Source organism: Rhopalosiphum padi, chromosome 1, assembly GCF_020882245.1.
Source record: "Rhopalosiphum padi isolate XX-2018 chromosome 1, ASM2088224v1, whole genome shotgun sequence".
Classification (NCBI taxonomy): Eukaryota; Metazoa; Arthropoda; class Insecta; order Hemiptera; family Aphididae; genus Rhopalosiphum; species Rhopalosiphum padi.
In genome coordinates, this window is record NC_083597.1 from 61815051 (window position 1) to 61829890 (window position 14840).

The 14840-nt window shown below is 24.1% G+C and overlaps 1 protein-coding gene across 2 annotated transcripts in view; it reads left to right on the forward strand.

Moving 5' to 3' along the window:
* Nucleotides 1–6691: 6691 nt before the first annotated feature.
* LOC132917478 (uncharacterized) overlaps nucleotides 6692–14840 on the forward strand; it is a 262491-nt gene continuing 254342 nt past the window's right edge. For both annotated transcript variants that reach the window (XM_060978230.1, XM_060978229.1), the window contains exon 1: nucleotides 6692–6951. The gene's annotated coding sequence lies outside the window, so the exon portion shown is untranslated. The remainder of the gene's footprint in view (nucleotides 6952–14840) is intronic.

The following is a 14840-nucleotide window of genomic DNA, read 5'->3' on the forward strand; positions in this document are numbered from 1 at the left end:
AGTCGTACATTAGCATACATTTATATCCAAAGCGGCGAACCCGATATAAATCGGAAATATATATGATACTATTTAACGTTGATACAACGGTGAGGTTCTCGTTATACGTGGTAGCATATTTGACAGTTACTAAACAATAGTATTTTAATATATTATGATATATATTTTTTTAATACAATATTTTATAAATTATAGTCTACAGGAATATATAATATAATATTCTATGAAATATTTTTATACCTACCGTTTCCCATCGTATATAATGATTTATCATTTAATTAAAATTTGACTAATCCATTATAGTAACCTAGTTAAAAATGAGTTACACTTGTCACCTACTTTAAAGCATAACGATTTCCCATGTTTATTTTTATCGATTATATTTATAAATTATAATTGAATACGTATAATAATAATTAATCACACAATAACAAATACGTTTTAACTGCACCAACTAGACACAATAGTTTAAATTGTCGGTCTTCAGTTTGTATAAAAGAAGGACATTTATATACATTTGGATATACACTAAACTTTTTAATTTTAATGTATTATAGGAATTAACATAATATTATCTTATTTTTAGTTGTAATGACATTTACAGATGTATGGTTTTACATCATTATACCGTCATGTAGGAGTTTACAATTTCCCGATTTCTAAGCAAATTCATTGAACTTTTCAAGAAACGGTAAAAATGTCTGTATTAGCTGAACTGATTTTTCATAAATGGTTTTTTCATTTTTCCTAAATGATTGATGATAATTTATCATTGATAAGTAAGGATACAATATAGTGTCATAATAATAAAAAAAAATGGTCGAATTGATTTATTACCCTTTATCCACACTCCTTCCAATTATTTTATCCATTTTTACCTAAATATCAAATGATAATAATTAAATAGAAAATAATCATTGATATACCTATAAGGCTATAAATGCATGCATTAAACAATTTATTTTGATATGCATTTTATAAAATTTACATTAAAATAAAATTAAATATAGTAGTTAAAAATTATAAAATTTAAGCTCTTATAAACTCAATATCACTGTTATTATTAAATGAGGACTAAAATAAGAAAAAATATTATTTATGCATACATTATGTATTTATATGTCTTAGTAGCTGAATGTTTAAGTTTTTAGAGGAACTTATGTATATATATATATATATATATATATATATAATTCAGGTATTTTAAATAGTATTACCAAGAATTTAATTAACATTTTTAATTTGATACAATGCTTCTTTATTTAAAAGGTAAATGAAAAAGTTTCAGACGCTTGAAAAACAGTATTATTATAAAGGATATTTTTAAATTGTATGGTATAATCACATTGTTTTCAATTACTTTTTCAAATGTAGATAATATAACGAGAAGGTAATTTCTTTTTTATTTTAGATTATAGCAGTAAAAATGCTTTAAAAGTTTCATGTAATCCTCCTACCAATTAATACAAAATGTAATGGTATTATAAAGTGATAATTTTTCGAATATCCTTGTAATATTTAAAAAAAACTGATTTGAAAGTTGCTATTAGTAGTGAAGTTAATAATTCACCTATTTCTTATAAAACGAACTTACCAATTGTAAGATAAGCATTAAATATACTAAAAAATTTTTTTTTTTAATTTTTAAATTATGATATAATAATGTATTTTATACAATTGTAATTGTTTTACGTTTGATAAAATATAAATGAATTATTTTTACTGCATTAGCTTTGAAAGATGGTAACACCTATTTTAAACATACTTACAATTTTTTTTATCGTGTTATAAAATGAAAGTGATACTGTCATGAATTCTAATTCTAATTTTAAAATTTTAAATAAAATAAATAAGTTAAATCTAAATAGACAAGTTTGGATTTAATTAAAACTAAACTGATATTTACAATAATTAATAGTTATATAATATATATATTTTATGGTATATCAAATATAATAATATAGCATTGCATAATACATATATGGTTTAAAGCAGTGGTCGGCAATTAATTTCTTTGACGGTCCAAATAATTTGAAAAAAATATGATTAAGGGCTAGAAAGACTCAAATATTAGTTAATAATTGTTGTGTTATTGTGAATATTATTGTAAACAGTGATAAACGATGAACACCGTTCATTATATATGAGTACATCCAAATAGATCATAAAAATAGATCAAAAATGTATTATGTGCGGCAAACCAGTGTTTAAAAAAATATTTTTGGCGTTCCAGTTATTTCTCTTTCCCGGGCTGCCTATTGCCGACATTTGATTTATAGTTTTTATAAGATAAATATTTACTAAATTTAAAAAAAACTTTTAACTGTATTATTTTTTATAGAAAATAATAATTAATTACAGTATATCTATACAGTGAACACTGCGCAGTGTTTACTATTGTTTTGTGTATAGTATAGTATAATATTATGCATCGACATTTAGTGAGGAAAGTGCTTATCTTAAATTTAAAATTATCTGTAATATTGTGTGTACCGAAAATAAATTATCATTTGACACTAGTAAATAGACACCATCTTTATTTTTTAAATTCACTGGTATCTGAATTTTTGATGGTTCATTGACGAACCATTTTAAATGTATTATTATGCATAGTAGATAGGTACACACATCGATCTAACTTTGAAGATATATTGTTTGTACTAGTTAGTAAACTCATCTTTCTTCTTCGGTGATAATTTGTAAGTTACTTCATCTAAATTTCTAGTTCAGTGTAGTAAACTCAACGGTAAGTAATCTGCTCAATGCCTTCATGTTCGCTAAATTAAAGTTTAAAACTATAAACACATTTGTTCGATTATCTTGCGTTTAGTGTTTACTCAAAATATTAATTAATTGTCGTTGTTTGCTTTCTAACTGTTTTTTTCCATTGCTAAGAATTGTGATAAATCGTAATATGTACAATTTAATACCAATTATAGTATGTAACTTTAAAATAATCAAATTTTTTATCCTGTAAATAGTAGTCTAAACCAGTGTTTCCCAACTTCTTTTACTCGTGGAACCTTTGCAGGAGCTTGAACATTTTGTGGAACCCACATATAATTTTTAGAGCTTTTATATGTCCAAATCCTATATTATTAATAAATATATATTTTCCCAAATATCTCACGGAACCCTTGGCACTGGCTGATGGAACCCTTAGGTTCCACGGAACACCAGTTGAGAAACACTGGTCTAAACGGCCAATCATTGGATTTTTCGATTTTATAAAAATTATTCCAATTTACATCCAATACTCATTAATTCGATGAATTTCTACATTTTTATTGTTTGTTTCAAACAAGGATGTTTAGTGTTTACCTATAAAAAGAATACCACCATTTAAAAATCAAATGTTAGTCAAAATAATACCACAAACTTATGAACGAAAATAATAAACCATCGTTTTTCAAAAAGAAAATTATTACGTATGTTAATACCTTTTTTGAATAATATTAATAATATTTACTATTTAAAAGAGCTGAAATTTACTATGCAATTCGTTATGACTAAAACTTGTTTATAAGGTAAATGTCAAACTTGAAACTTAAATATATTCGGCTTAGCAAACTGTTTATACACATGATTTGTATCACGTATAGCTATTTTTATTTGTTTAATCGAATAATTTGATAACCTCAATGTTTGTTTTGACAGATTTATATTTAATATATGTTCGTAAATCGTCACGTTTATCACATTAAAGTTTTATCATCAGAATATTCGATGTTTAAATTATAGAATGTGATATTATAAAAATGCTTATCTGAACGTGTACAAGTTTATTATTTTTGTTTTTGCCCTTACATGTCGCTTATCTTAAAACAATATTATGCATGAAGGAAACTTGCCATGTTTATGGGGTAACACATAAAAAATATATATGTATTGTTTATTATGTAGTTTATATGAAATACTAACAAAAACTGTAAAATGTTTAAGCGCAAGGAAGTTTCTCTATCTTTTTTTTTTTGTTATTGAAACATTAGTCTTTTTTTAATGGCTAACTTTCTCCATTAAAATCTATAACAGCCAGCTTTGGTTCATTAAAACGAAATTCTGAAACTATTGATTTTATTTACAATCGGCCGTTATATTTTGCTTAATGTGTACAGTTTCAAAATTAAACACACTTAAGAGACAAAAATGACATAAAATAACTATTTCCTCAATATTATGAATTGTATTTTTTTTTTTTATTATGTATATACTAATACTGTATAATATAATATAATATTATGTTACTATATATTTTATTAATACTAGTTGATCTCTCACGGTGATGACCGCATTTATCATTTTTTAAACTCCATTAAATGTAAACATATTTTTAAGGTAAAATATATTTAATTATTTAAAATTAAGTTTCCATAAAAAATCTGACCATTAAAAAATGTTTACTATATTTATTTCATCTTACACCTTTTAATCTCTTTAGGCGAGGATTTTGAAAAATTCTTTCTTAGTGGGCCTCTGCATAATTAAAAGAAAATAGGACCTAGGTACTTATCAAATTTCATAATACCTTCACCGGTTCCGGCTATGTGATGACGAATTAGTGAGTCAGGACATGTTATTATATATATATATCAGAGGAATTACTGTTAATTCAAAATAAATCTTAAGAGTATTATTACCAGCTACATACCAATCTGATATCACCTATATATTTAGTTTTAGCTGTATAGTTTATTTTTCTTTTTAGGGCCCATAAATAGGCCTACGAATTGATGACTAGTGAAGTAATTTGTACACGCCTTTCAATTGTGGTTAAGTGGCACAATGATACACAGAAAGACGAAGATAAAAATTTCAATTATTAAATAATTAAAATAATTATATAATACTTGACCACATGTTTAAAACTTTATTTTTATACATAAAAGTGTTTAAGAATATTCAAGTATAATATGTGCCGTCATTCCAAAAATTACAAATTAAAAAGAAATACTAAAAGCACAGTATTTTTTAAATTAATTTATAATGACTTCGGAATTCAGATTATGTGAACAAAATATCCTAAAACCATTATGGTGTTTTTTCAGATAATAAGTAGTTACTGTTAAAAGAATTATCCTGTTTTATTCTTTAATAGTGTATGTTTAGGATGATTACTTTATTGAACAACATCCATTACTTCAAAATCGTTTTGAAAACATTTTTTCTATATCACACATGTGGGTGTCATCAAGTTAATTGGCATAATCAATTTTACAAGTACTAAAAAATAAACAATGGGTACATGACATCGATAATAGCATTGTTATATTCTTTGACTTTGTGTAGATGCGAAACTTTTTTAATTGAAAAATTATAATACCGCATTAAATTAGTTAGTTGTTAAGTTGTTTGAAAACGGTCATCAACCAATAATATTTTAAAGCTTTATATCGACACAATAATTTTGACAATTTTAAAAAATACAACGCATTTTATAAAAATTAGAAATTCAAACATACATAAAAATTAATGTGGATTTATACAATTATTTTTTTTAAATTATTCTAAAAAAATATTTATAAGAAACCTTGTAATTTGTAATATATTCTTAAACTACAGGTATAAAGATAAAAAAAAAATTAAAAATATGAATGTTGATAGCTTATTTTTTGAATGTTCATTATTTTTAAGAATTGTTACATTTGAAATTTAAACGTGTAAAAGAACAGGTAAAATAATGGGATTGTATTTTTATTATTAATTATTTGCAGTATTAAAAAATTTCATAGAACCTGGTATTATATTTTCAACTTATTAATCGAATACAAAAATTGTATGATACTTCTGTTAGTTGAATTAAAACTTTAAAAATATAAAATTTCTTTAAATAGCATAAAAAGAACCTAAATATTTTAAAATTTATATCATGTCTAGAAAACACTAATATATTGTGAAAAATTACAGGCTCGTCAAATATTAATTTTTAAATTACAATAGAATAGTACAAATAGTACAATTACATTTTTAAAACCTTGTTTCTGTAAAAATTTCTTTTTTTCTTGATTTTTTTTTACTTTTTTTAGAAAAATACTTGGAATTTTTACTTTTTCTCTTAATACCCTTAATTAATTATATTGTACCAGATTTTTGTCGACGATCAGAGAAATTGTTTTGATTTTAAAAATGTCTTCGTAGTCCACGCACTAAAAAAACACCTTTGTAAAACCAATACATTCTTTACTAGTTCAAAATCTAAAAAAATTTAAACAATAGATAATTTTCAATTTTACCGTTAGTTAAATTAATTTATTATTTTAGATTTTAATTGATATGTTTTATATGTATTCTAAATTGATTAAAAAAAAAAAACAAAAATGTTTAAAAATGTACAGGAGATCTGACAATATATATTTCTCTGGCCTATTTAAATGTAAACTTAAATTAATACAAATTAAGCTTCCGTCCTTAAAATTTTACTCTATCGCCGCAAGTAAGACAGGGTTTACTAAACAAATTTACCTACGATCTATAATAATAATGATAATAATAACAATAACAACCACAACCACAATGTTTTGTATGGTGGCGAATACGACTTAAACGAGGGTATGCTCGGGGGTGTCGAATCGGAATGGTTTGATTGTTTCGGGATAGATGGCGAACGGTGATAATCGATTTCAAAATACTCGTCGCCACCCGACACACGGTTTTGGGTTTGCGGAAACCACCGACAGTTTTCGCGTACCGACCGTGTGCCGTGCATGTAATCGTTGCGGTTCTACGCGCGTTTCGCCCCGATGTAGATATCGCGTGTTTATTGTGTTGGTAACTTACGAGAGATTTTCGTTTTTTTTAAAATTTATTTTAGTGTTTTATTATTATTATTATTCATAAAAGGAGACATCCAAGTCGTTTTTACTCTTCGTGGTGTTGTGCGGTAATCATAGTATTTATTTTGTTGGTTGACAAATAAAACAATTTTCCGGAAAATTGTATAACGATCGTAACCGAGTGAGTTGATTTTTAATTGATATAAAGTATTTGTTTTTATTGTTGTTAGTTTTTTTTTTCCTTAATTGGAGGGGTTTAAAATATTTATAGACAAAAATATATCCGACATGATTACATTATACTATTACAGAATGGTATGTAGGATAATTATTAATTTTTGATAGCTACTATAATCGATATGTGAATAATGTGAATAAGCATGAATACATTTAATTTGTATTTATATAGTCATTAATTTGCTGATTTTTAAATACATTTTTTCTATGAATAATTAATAGAAAAAAATAATTGTTTGAATTTGTGTACCTATCTATTTAATATGAATATGCGCCGTGTGGAATTTTATTGTTTTTTTGTGTTTTTTTTTTAAAAAAATGATTAATGCGATTATAATTACCACAGAATATTTAGATTGAATTCTTGGAGAATATTACGGTCACTCATAAAAACAATTTAATTACAAATGAGTATTTTAAACACCATTGAATTCTCATTAGTAGTTATGTATAGTTAAAAATGTTGACTTTTGACATATTCACAAAAATTACGTTAAAATTCGGTTAGTTTAATAAAAATAAATTATTCATATTAAATTCAAAAATAATATAATGAAATTAAATTTTGTATAATTGTTATTAAGCTGTACAATTAATAATTGATCAAATTTTTCATCACGTTTAATACAATTCAATACCTTAGGCACATTGTATCATAATGGTTTTAAACAAATAATTTTAACTTCATAACGACTGAAAAATATTACTTATTGATTAATTTTCAATGAATTTTCTGTTATAAATATATCAATAAAAAAATTAAAAAAAATAACTACGCTGACAAAAAAAAATGTAACAGAAACAAATTTTCATTTTAATTATATGTATGATTTATATCTATTAAAATAAAAAAATAATAAAAAAATCGTGATTATGAATACCTATAAAGTATATAAAGATTTATTATCATAAATTAATTATGCACATCTTGAAAAAAATGTACGATAAAAATATAAAATGCTAGAGTGAAAGAAAATTATTTAACAAGCATTATTCTTTAGTACTAATATTTATTTTTTCGTACATACATAAGTTTGGATTAAAATAAAATTATTGGTACTTGCGATCAATGAGTTGTAATTGAGTTTAAACAATAATTTTAATCGTATATTTTAGAATTTTTTATAAAATTCTATTTAATTTTTCAATACGATTTTTTTTATAGCTTTGGCTGTATACTTAGGTAGATAAGTAAATCATCCATATTTTAGTTTAATATTGTGTTAATTTTAACTTATATATTGTTCTTTATCGTGTGGGGTATGAATCATAAATGTTAACATTAATTATTTTTCAAAATTTTAAAGTAATATTTTAAAGATGTGACTAAGTAAATATTAACGAATATTGTTTGAAATAATGGTAAGTTATGTAAAAAAATTAAAATTATATTTTGGGATAACCAAAAATACGAATCTACTCCTAATCTAGTTGAATTATATTATTTTTAATTATAATATTCTGAATTTCTGACGTTATTATAATTTCCATTATAATTATGGAACATTGGACGTTAAGAGTAGTTATAGTAATATCATCCATCATTATGTTACAGTATTTAATAGTACTATAATACTCAGTTTAAAACATTTTGAATATAACCTATTTTGTTTTTAGAATATAGTATTGAATTATAAATGATAACTCATTGAATATTGAAATTTAAAATTGGTACATAAAATGTACTTTTATTTTAAACTTATAACAAATACCTACCTATGGGTATAATATACAAAAATGAGAAATGAAAAATTATATTATTGGTGTATTAAAGATACAAAATATTTTTGTAATTCATAAAATATGGATAATATTTTTTACTTTAAAACATTAAATGTAATACGAATATATCTTATAATTATTTTGTAATAACAATTACGGGTGACCGCATTTACATTTGTCGAATAACACTGCCACAGTCAGTATAATATTCATAATGTTTAGAACACCACATACATTACGAAGCTCGTTAACCGTTAGGCTGCACAGTAGCCAAAAAAGATTTGTCTACCAACGAACGGATTCGTTTTTGTGCCAAACTGAGTAGGTATTATAATATATGTCGTATCCACCACTATACTTTGTTGTATTAAACAAAAATGTTGTTGTGATTGTGATCTATAATGTACTGTCATGCCAATGCTTTTATTAGTGAGTTTATATGATAGTTCATAATATTTGTATTAGATTTATCGACATTAACAGACACCAATGTCTTACGATTCCGGAACAATATATTAGAGATATTATTGTATTTATTAACACAACGAAACCCACTTTATTTATCGCTTTTTCAAAACCACCAGTATTAGTATTAAAATTTGAAAGCATGATATATGTTTATCATAATGTATTATACATTAATATCAGACAAATGATTTAAGAAGCAGTTACAATCTTAAATTGGATAATAAAATAAGAGTGTGGTACAAGTTTATTTCAATAATACTTTACTTCATTGCATGTATTTTTTTCCATGTATACGTATTATAGCAGCTGAGGCGAGGACTACGTTTATAACTATAAATTGTAAATTGTAATATTATTATATTAATTATATAATTTAAAAAATTTTTTTACTGATGTTAATATTAATTTTTTTTTTTTTTATCGCTATGTCCCTTTCGACATTTGACACCTACTTTACACTTGAGAATTACCTACACGCCCATTTTTTTTAATGTTCGCTTATCAAATAATTAAATGCATTAACATATGTTTTATAACCTTATTCGAAACAAGCAAAAATGCTGGAGGTATATAATATTGTCATTTTTTATAAAGGATAGTAGATAATAAATAAAAAAAAAATGGCACAACAGTGAAATGTCACATCTACATCTCATTATACTGTAATACTGTATCATATATGCACCTACTTAAAATGTACTTTTTATGCACAAAAACAATATAACTATTTTTTTTAATCATATACAGGAATAAGATTTTTATTTTTATTTCATTAGTAATAAACTCATAAATAATATTAATTTTTGATAGTGTGTCATATATTTTTTTGTATAGATTTAGAGGATTTTAGAAAAAATAGTAGAAGGCCGTTACACATAAATATTATTAATTTTATCGTGTCTACTAATAAAATATCAGTCGTAGTCAACGAAAAACTACCATATTGTTTAGTACCTTTACATATTATTTTCTCTAGTTTTCCATAGGTATTCTTGATGGCTTTAATTTTAAAAAAATTGTTAATATTTTTCGTAAAGTATTGACGTTGGCACTGAGTAATGATAATGTTAAAAATAAAATTATACTGAATAATGATGAACTTTTGTACATTTCCACCATATTTTAAACATTTCAATAAAATTGCATAATTGTTTATGTTTAGTAAAATATGTAAAATTATAAATATGATACTTCTATAATTTTTCATTCTGTTTAAGACTGCAAAATATTAACTTTAAAATCACTGATTTTTAGAATTTCATCGTTTTAATAACGTTAGACTTATCTGTGTAAATTGTGACTTATATTAGGTTTATCATAAACAGTATCTAAACGATAAACCACTACTTTTCATCTGATTATTAATGCGATAATAGTGACATCAAAAAATTAAATCAGTAAGTAATCTCAGTCCAAAATTCCGGTACGTAAATAACCTATCAAAAAAAAATAATATCTGGGACCCGACTAGAATGTTATGTGTCTAATAAGAAAAAACATTGTGTCTATTATTAGTTTTAAACTAAATTAAAAAAATTACACTTAGACGATAATATAATATTATGCTCGAATTTTTTCTTTGATAAAAAAAAAAATCGAATAGATAAAAATGATAGTTATCATATTTAAACTAAGATGATTTTTATGAAGGTTTGTTAGATGAATAAAGCTATACATAATAATATAAAATGAAAGAGAATCAGTAAAGCATTTGATCCGTTTAACTACATGGATAAAAATTCCTCTGGGAAAAATATCTACCGCTAACACGTGGGGTGAGTCGAACGAATAATGGCGGAGCATTGGCCGATGGGTTGGTGGCGGTAAGGGTATGTCAAAGAGATTCAAATACACTTAAACTTTACCGGACCACGTATCGGCAAACTTTAAATGGACCGAAAACTTGGCAGCTATAGTGATGCTCAGCGCCCACGTGTACATACGCTTATGGTGTATAATGTAATAACGATGTTCGTGACGAAGCTATTATACAGCCTATAATATAACTTATAAGTTATATAATACTGTTTATTCAAAAAATACGTCCATCGCAAACGGGTTAAATTAAGTCATCATATCACCCCACGTCCATAATCTTTCTATGTCTGTTCTACATTGTTGAAAATTAAACAATATACATATTAGCCTAAGAATTTGAATAAAAAATTAATTTGTTTTCGGAATGCTTACGCATTGTATTATAATCTTTCGAAAATAAGTTTCAAAACTCGTATGGATTAATTATTTTCGATTTTTATTTTGTATTTCTTACATCTAATTTTAAATAAATATTCATGTAAAACTGTTATTTTATTTTATTTTTGTATTTTTGGTTATTGTGGGTATATTTTAACTTCTGAATATCCCAAAATAGGTAGGTTGGTATGTAAAAAGTACATACCGACAACGAAATGCGTGAGGTATCTAATACGTACACGTCCGTCTGTTGTATTAACTGTTATGCTATTAAGGTGGATAGTGTACGAAATACTAACAATATTTATGTTCCCATGTGTAAACGAAAACGGACGCATTTTTTGTAGAAATTATACTGCAGCTACACTATCGTACGAAAATAAATACCTATAATAAAATCTTATTACTTACGGATGTTACCTTCTGTTATTGAATTGTTTAATAATTACTTGCAAATTAATTCCATTCGTATCCTTAGTGTGTTTTTTGTTATTATTATTTAATATGTTTCTTGTAAAATCGTATGTTATTATTTTTTCTAAGTCTTATTTTCTTTTAACATTTTGGATTTTTTTTTAAATTTAATTGAATTATTTGAGGAATTTAATTTTTTTAGGACATTTTTTAATGCCTACTAATTTATCGATTAAATTAAATTGAAGTTCGAAAATTCATAATTACAGCTCTATTATAGGGTATGATATATTAAAAATACTATGTACCTATATATAACTAAACGATACATTTTCAAATTTGTTAAGCCATCCTAAATATAGATCATGTTATACTATTAGTTTACATTATTTATGTTACGAAGTTTAGAAACTACAGCATTTAACATTAATATATTTTCAAAATTTTCTCTCAAACGTTTGTAGTCTTGCTACAATGATATTCTTAAAATAAGATCTGTGCCCGCCTTTCATTAAATTATATATTATATGATCCAAACTTTTAGTGTAGGGCATTTTTATCAAAAGTTCCATATTCAACAACAGCTAATAAATTTACTAGCTGCTATACTTAAGAGTGCTTACATTGATCTGTAATAGCATATTTTCATTTATATAATTTATTCATTTCAGCTATGTATAAATGTATTCGCTGTAATTTCTGAAATAATAATATATAATGTGTAATTAAATTTCTCTACCGAATTTAAAATTAATAATTCATATTCTTTATATTTTTCTGCAAAATGTGTTAGATGAATAAAAAAAAACCACTTTTGATCTGTTTTCATTTTCAAATTATTTAAAGAGTTGTTAATGTTATAATATTTTATAATATCGTTATTTTTTTGTATAGTTTTTGTCACGCGTGAGATGTGAATATGAAATAAGTGTATTACTATTATACATATTTGGGTACCGCAATTTGAAAAAATAATACACATTAGTATATTACACGTTTGTCAAAAGCATATAGATCATGTTTGAATCTCCTGTAAAATTAAATTTATTTAGAACGAAAAATAAAATTGTTTTTCTTTCCTAAAATATATTCGTCTACCTTAATGTATTCGGTTCTTCAAAGAACCTTAGCTCTCTCGGCATAAAAATGTGTTATAAAATGGATTTCTACTCATAATAGTATATAAGAGTAGCATTGGTTCAAAGTATAAATCATACATATATATTCAGAAACATACAATATACCTTAACCATAATATTCACACGCATTACCAAATGTGTTGTATCTGGTCGGGTTATTTATTATGTATGTCGTAACTGTAAAATAATTTAAATACATATTTGTATTTAATTTATGTCATTAGACATTTAGGCCATTTGATATTGGGTTTGGAATTCATAAAAAAACATCGTATTGTATTAACCTGTTCATAAATATTATTTACTTTTGTAAAATACCGACTGTAATATTAGTATTTTATATATATTTTTTTTTTGTAAATAATAATTAACAAAGAAATATATTTTTCCAAAAGATTATTATGTTTTGTTTGCCAATAATGAGTATATACTATTTATGTATACAATTTTCACATAATTATAATGTTATGCATTACGTATTTTTTTTAATTCTGAGCTGAGCGATGAATTTATTGATCTTACAGAATGAATGTGTTATTTTTTTAGTTAATCGTCATCTTTTGAGGTAGTAAAAATGCTTCGATTATCTTAACTTTGAGGGTTATTACTGATAGTAGTTCTCAATTATTTTTTAATAATCAAGAAAAACAAAAAAAAGTATTCCATTGTCAAAAACTTTAAAAATTTGGTATAAGATTTTTATAATAAATTTTAAAATCTAAATAAAAAAAATTCTCCCGGAAAATCATATTAATTTTTTTATTAATGTTTTTTACTACCATTATTTTAAGACATTGCATTTTCAACCGTAAATTATTTTTAAGACATGACCTACGTAATAAATATTTCCAAAAAAAAAAATATACTCACCAAAATACTAATAGTAAAATAAATTAGTTTAAAAGCAATGCTAAAAAAATATGGATTAGGTAATTTCAATAGGTGTATTAAATTTGAATTCAATAATTTATCAGTGTGTATACGTTATTTTACTATTAATGTTTAAATAGTTTCATAAGAATAAATATAATTTATATAATTATATATTATTGTTATTAACTTTTCAGTCAATACAGCTTACCGTAAAATAAGTGTGCATTGGTTTATAGCAGTGGTTCTTAACCGGTATTCCACGGAACATAAGTCTTGGTATAACTTACTGTTCCTCCAAAATCTTGAAATCAGTAAGAAAAATATTAAAAATTAAAAAATGTATATAATTACTGTTGTAGTTTACGGCTGTGTTCCGCGAAAACCTTATAAAATGTTAAGTATTCCATCATTCGAAAAAGGTTAAGAACCACTGGTTTATGGTATGATTTACAAAAAAATAAAATCAAAATATTAATTTTCATGTTTAGAAAATGTTACAATGTAAAATTATACTTAAGCCTGTAAACGTTTTAAATCCCCAGGAGTAATGTAATTCAATAACCAAAAAATAATTAATATCATAATTTTATTCATTATTAAAATATGTGATTTTCCCAAATTCAAATAAAAAAAAAATTGCCCTATTTATTTTTAATGTTTTATGCGGTTATAAATTCAACTTATATGGGATTTAATAATTTTTTTTTTAGAATTTTGACAGCGAATAATTTGTTATAAAAAAATATTGATAGAAAAAAAAATGTTGAAAATTGAAACACATTATTACTGTTCTAAAATGTGATGACAGACAAAAAAAAAACACACACATCATTTTAAAATCAATATATTTAATCAATTAATCGCTCCGCTTGGAATCTAAATTATATTATTATTATTATTTAAAAAATATTATATAATATAATATAATAGATAATAAGATAATAATATAATCGTATTATTACGTATTTTTAATTTTTTTATATTTAGATAAAAAATGATATAGTTATAAATCGAAAAAAAA